The following is a 6,129-nucleotide window of genomic DNA, read 5'->3' on the forward strand; positions in this document are numbered from 1 at the left end:
TTTTTTTTATCTTCTCGTAGTTTTCCTTGTGGAGGTCTTTAACTTCTTTGGTTAGATTTATCCCTAAGTATCTTATACTTTTTGTGGCTATGGTAAATGGAACAACTTTGTTCAGTTCTATCTCAGTCTGCCTGTTGTTTATATATAGAAATGCTATAGATTTCTGGATATTAATTTTGTATCCTGCAACTTTGCTGTATTCATGTATTACTTTCAGAAAATTTTTTTATGGAAACCATTGGGTCTTCTATGTATACAATCATGTCATCTGCAAATAGAGGGAGTTTCACCTCTTCTTTTCCTGTCTGAATGCCTTTTAATTATTCCTCTTTTCTGATTGCAATGGCCTGGACTTCCAATACTATATTAAAACGGAGTGGAGAAAGTGGACATCCTTTTCTTGTACCCATTTTTAGTGGAAAAGCTTTTAGCTTTTCTTCATTGAGGATGCTGTTCGCTAAGGGTTTTTCATAGATAGCTTTTATTTTGTTGAGAAATGACCCTTCTATGCCAATTTTGCTGAGAGTCTTGATCATGACGGGATGTTGTATCTTATCAAATACTTTTTCTGCATCAATTGTTATGACCATATGGTTTTTATCTTTCTTCCTATACATATGGTGTATTACATTTATAGTTTTGCATATGTTGAACCAACCTTGCATTCATGGGATAAAGCCTACCTGATCATGATGTATAATCTTTTTTATAAGTTGTTGGATACGATTTGCTAATATCATGTTGAGAATCTTTGTGTCTATATTCAGCAAGGATATTGGTCTATAGTTTTCCTTCCTTGTCCTGTCCTTATCTGTTTTAAGGATAATGGTGATAGAGGCTTCATAGTGTGAATTAGGGAGAGATTCACCCTTTTAGATATTTAGAAATAACTTCAGCAGAATGGGGGTTAACTCTTCTTTGAAAGTTTTGTAGAATTCCGAAGTGAATCCATCAGGATCATGACTTTTCTTTGTAGGGAGGTTATTTATAACTGAGTCATAACTGAGTCAATCTCCTGGCTTGTTATGGACCTATTCAGACTTTCTATATCCTCCTGGCTCAATCTAGGTAGATTATACATGTGCAGGAATTTGTCCATCTCATCTAGATTATCTTGCTTCTTGGCATGCATATGTTCATAGTATCATCTAATAATGTTTTGTATTTCTACTTATGTCTGTTGTTATTTCACCTGCTTCATTGCAGATCTGATTCACCTGGTTCTTTTCTCTCTTCTTCTTAATAAGTCTCATTAGTGGTGTATCAAATTTGTTTATCTTTTCAAAGAACCAGCTTTTACTTTCATTTGTTTTCTGTACAGTTCATTTATTTTCTATTTCATTTATTTCTGCTCGTATCTTTATTATTTCCTTTCTCCTGGAGTTTTTGGATAGTTTTACTGTTGCTTTCCAATTCTCTAAGGTGATCTCTTGCCTTCTTTCCATGTTCCCCTTATGTGTACTAATTGCTGTGAACTTCCCTCTTATGACTGCTTTAGCAGTGTCCCAAAGATTATGGAAACTCATGTCCTTATTGTCATTGGCTTCCATGAACCTTTTGATTTCAGTCTTTATTTTTTCAGTAGTTGTGGAGTCATTCAGGAGTAGGTTATTTAATTTCCATGTATTTGAATATTTTTGAGGATTTCTCTTGAAATTAAACTAAAGTTTAATTCCATCATGGTCAGAGAAGTTGCTGAGAATAGTTTCTATGCCTTTGAATCTGTAGAGGCTTGCTTTGTGTCCTATGATGTGGTCAATCTTAGAGAAATTTCCATGTGGTGGTGAGAAAAAATTGTATCTTGAGATTTTTGTTTGGAAAGTTCTATAGATATCTGTTAAGTCCATTTGATTTATGATATCATTTAGATGCTGTATCTCTTTATCTATTTTTTTTGTCTAGATCTTTCCAGAGGGAATAGTGCAATGTTGAGGTCTCCAATAATTAGTGTGCTGCAGTCTATCTCCCCTTTTAGATCTAGCAGTCTTTCCTTCACATATTTGGGTGCTTCTGTGTTAGGTTCATAAATATTAATACGTGTTATATCTTCTTGATCGATTGACCCTTTTACTAAAACATAGAGCCCTTCTTTGTCTCTTTGAACAGTTTTTGTTTTAAAGCCTATTTTGTCAGAAATTAGTATTGCAACTCCAGCTCTTTTTTGGTTCTCATTTGTATGGAAAACCTTTTTCCAACCCTTCACTTTCAGTCTATGTATATCTTTATCCATGAAGTGGGTTTCCTGTAGGCAACATATAGAGAGTTTTTATTTTTTAATCCATTCAGCCAGTCTGTCTCTTGATTGGAGAATTTAATCCATTGACATTCAATATTATTATCGATGTTACTGGACCTGTCCCAACGTTTAAGTTGGCCATTGTCTTAGTTGCCTTTTACTCCTTTGTTTCTGGCTGTTACTTCTTTAGTTTTCCTGGAAGAGTACTTTCTTCAGGGTTTCTTTGAGAGCTGGCCTGGTGCTGGCAAATTCTTTCAGATTTTGTTTGAGAAGATTTTAATCTTTTTTTCTCAGATGAGGGATAATCTTGCTGGATACAATAATCTTGGTTGAAATTGTTCCTCTCTTAACACTTTCAATACATCTTCCCATTCTTTTCTTGCTTGCATTGTTTCCCTTGAGAAGTCCAGTGTTAGCCTGATGGGGTGACCTTTTTAAGTCACTTGTCGTCTCTGTCTTGCCAATTCTAGTATCTTATCTTTAGCTGTGAACTTAGCCAGTCTGGCTATGATATGCCTTGGGGAAGATCTTCTTGGGTTGATTCTATTTGGGGTCCTTTGTATTTCTTGGGTCTGGATGCTTGAGTGTCTCTCTAGACTTGGGAAATTTTCTTACAAGAATTCATGGAATAGATTTTCCATGCCCTTAGTTTCTTTATCTTCTGGGATACCAATTTTTTGGATATTAGGACGTCTAATGGAATCTAGTATTTCTCATATGTTATCCTCATTTTTGTTGTTCTTGTTGTTGTTGTTGTTATTTTCTCTATCTTTTTGGTGATTTTCTCTAAGTCAGAAGTTTTATCTTCTACATGAGAGATTTGATTTTCAGAATGGTCTAATCAACTTTTAATGCTTTTGAGAGAGTTTTTGATTTCCTGTATTACAGACTTCACCTCTAATAGTTCCATCTTATTCTTTCCTAGCGTGTCCATTCCTTCCTTTATATCATGGAAGGATTTTCTCATCTCCTGTAGTTCATTCTCTTTTCTCTTCCAGCTCATAGTATTTGTTCAACATGAATGTTCTAAATTCTATCTTGGACATTTTGGTAATGTCCTCTATTTTTTCAAGAAAAGGAAGGGATTCACTGTGTTCTTTTGATGGAGACATATTTCCTGCTTTATTCAGATCTGAGATTGTTCTTCCACTTCTAACCATTAGGAGATGTGTTTCCTTTGAAATACCTTTTAAGAGAACATTTCCTCGAATAGGAGCAAGTGTGTTTCCTTTTTGCTGTGTAATGAAGACTGCCAAAGTCTCTTTCTGTTGTGTTTAGCAATGTGATCCAAGGAGGAGTATTCTCTTCAGGTGTACAAAAATAGTATCTCCTTTTTTACAGGTGGTTCAGTGAAAGGAGGTTCCCAGAGAGTCTTAAAATACTAGAATATTTCAGAACTGTAATTCTAGACATATCTAAACTGCTAGGGATGGTGTAGATAAAGGAAGTGAGGACCAAATAAGTGGGAAGAAAATAATAAGGAGAATAAAGAAAAAGTCACATGCTGCATGCTAGCGTGGTGCACGATTTTGCCAGGGTCAGAAGATGGGAGTAGGATGTCTGTAGGGCTTAGGGCGTCCCTATGTTGTAAGGAGAAGAGAATAATTTACAAATGAAAGAAGAGGAGGAGAGAGGAAAAAAATTGTTCTGGCTAACAGAAAGAGGGGTCTCTGGCTTGGGGGCCCTGGGGCTGGAGCTGCGTTGGGGAATCCTGCCTCAGAATTTCTGGCCCATGGGTCAGAAGATGGGAGTGGGGTGTCTGTAGGGCTGAGGACATTCCTATGTTGTAAGGAGAAGACAGAAATTTACAAATGAAAGAAGGGGAAAAACACTTGCACATCCATGTTTCTTGCAGCATTATTTACAATCACTAGGACATGGAATCAAGCCAAATGCCCCAAAATAGATGACTAGATTGAAAAAAATGTGGTATATATACTCTATAGAATACTACTCAGCCATTAAAAAAAATAATGAAACTCTGACATTTGATACAAAATGGACAAATATTGAAGACTTAATGCTAAGCAAAGCCAGCCAGACTACAAAAGACAGACTTTGAATGTCCCCATTCAATATATACCAATTGTCTAGTATATGACAGAAACTGAAAGTTTGGAATGTATAGTATCAGGGAGGGCAAAGGTAGTACTAGAGATAGTGAGGATAGGGAGTAATACAGGGGTGGATTATAGAGGGAGGGAGGGGAACAGGGGGAGAAAAAGAAAAAAAAAGTACATCTGATTGATGAAAACATGAAAAGCTATTTGCCACTACTAATGTGTATAGTAATGTCTTTATCTTGAATGATACGCATGGTATTCATACTGGAAGAAGAAATGTACACTGTAAAGGTATATGTGATTAAATATAAAAAAAGAATTAAATAAGTAAATAAATAAAAGACGGAGAGAAGGGGGTGGTAGCTCTAGGATACCAGGTTTCTTTTGAGGATAATAAATGTGCTCTAAAGGTGACTCCAGTGGGACCAGCAGTTGGCATAATGGCTGTTGCTGGACTCCCATTTCGTCAACCACATTTCGAGTCCCGGATCCAGTAGCTTAAATTCACACCTTTTAATCATCCTGTTGGCAATAAGACACACAATAGAATGACTAAAATTAAGATGGTACAACCAGTTTGGAGAAAAATCAGTGTCTTGAAATAAAAAAGTATACACCTGTAATTCGACTTACTCTTTCATTTAGCAATTCTACTTTTTAACTGTTACTCAAGAGAATTACAATCATATGTCCAACCAACATTCACAAATGAATCTACCTAGCAGCTTTATTAATATCCTCAAATCGAAAGCAAGAGGTAATAAAATATGACATATTTATATGTTTAAAGAAAGCTTTAGGCAAATTTATTTGACAGAGTTTGAGCATAAATGATTTGTGAACCTGGCAGCATCCACAATTCATTCTGAGGAACTGTGGAGCTGCACATGGTCAGATGACATAAGTGAGAACAGAAAAGTGATGTAAATAATAACATAAGTGAGAACAGAAAAGTGATGTAAATAAAATGGATATGAGGTAGAAGAAGAGCTAGTTAGAGTTTACCTTTTTTGTGTTTTTGTTGGGCTGGTTTTTTAAATTGTTTTTTGTTTTGTTTTGTTTTGTTTTGTTTTTATATTTTTGCCATACAGCCCTTGTACTCACTGGAAAGAGACAGGGACAGAGAAAGTGAGAGATCAATCTAAGTGAGAGATCACTCTCTGGGCAGATGGTTATGCTGCAATTCCCTCTTCTCCATTCTCCTCTCGGAATCTTGGGCACACATGCACACATGCCTGGCATGATTTTCAAGCCACCAGAGCAGGGACTCTAACCGCAGTTGGTCATGTGGGATTCCAGTGCCTGAACCACCACACCACCTGCTGGCCAGGAGAATAAGAGATGTAGTAAACTTCATAGTATTTGCAACATCTATGACTTGGTCCATTTTTGCATATGGAATCCACAAGGCTTCTGACTACAGCAGTTGTATTCAGATCTCTTGGTTTCTCCTCATGCTTCTCTTTCTCTTCATTTTTTCATATGCTGTCTCTGGTGAATAAGAATGTGTGGGGATTTCTTCCTTCCCTACAATGAACCTAAATGCAGAAAATGTAAATCCTTTCACACCATCTTTGCATCTGCAAAAGAACATGTATGTGACAGCCCTAAGGAAGAACAAAAGAACTCCATTCCTTAATGTAAGGACAGTTCCTTTTGCCACACCCATTCTAAGAAGTGTTTATGTGGCCAACTTGGCCATATAAATTGTGGGCAGCTCTCCCCTGCTTTTTCTTTCAATAAAAATGGCCACATAAGATGCCGCAAAGTGACACCAAAGCCAGGAGTCCGAGAGTAGAATTTTCCAACTATTGTCCTTAAAATGTAGGA

The sequence above is a fragment of the Tupaia chinensis genome, unplaced genomic scaffold (genome assembly GCF_000334495.1).
Source record: "Tupaia chinensis unplaced genomic scaffold, TupChi_1.0 Scaffold143681_1, whole genome shotgun sequence".
NCBI lineage: Eukaryota > Metazoa > Chordata > Mammalia > Scandentia > Tupaiidae > Tupaia > Tupaia belangeri.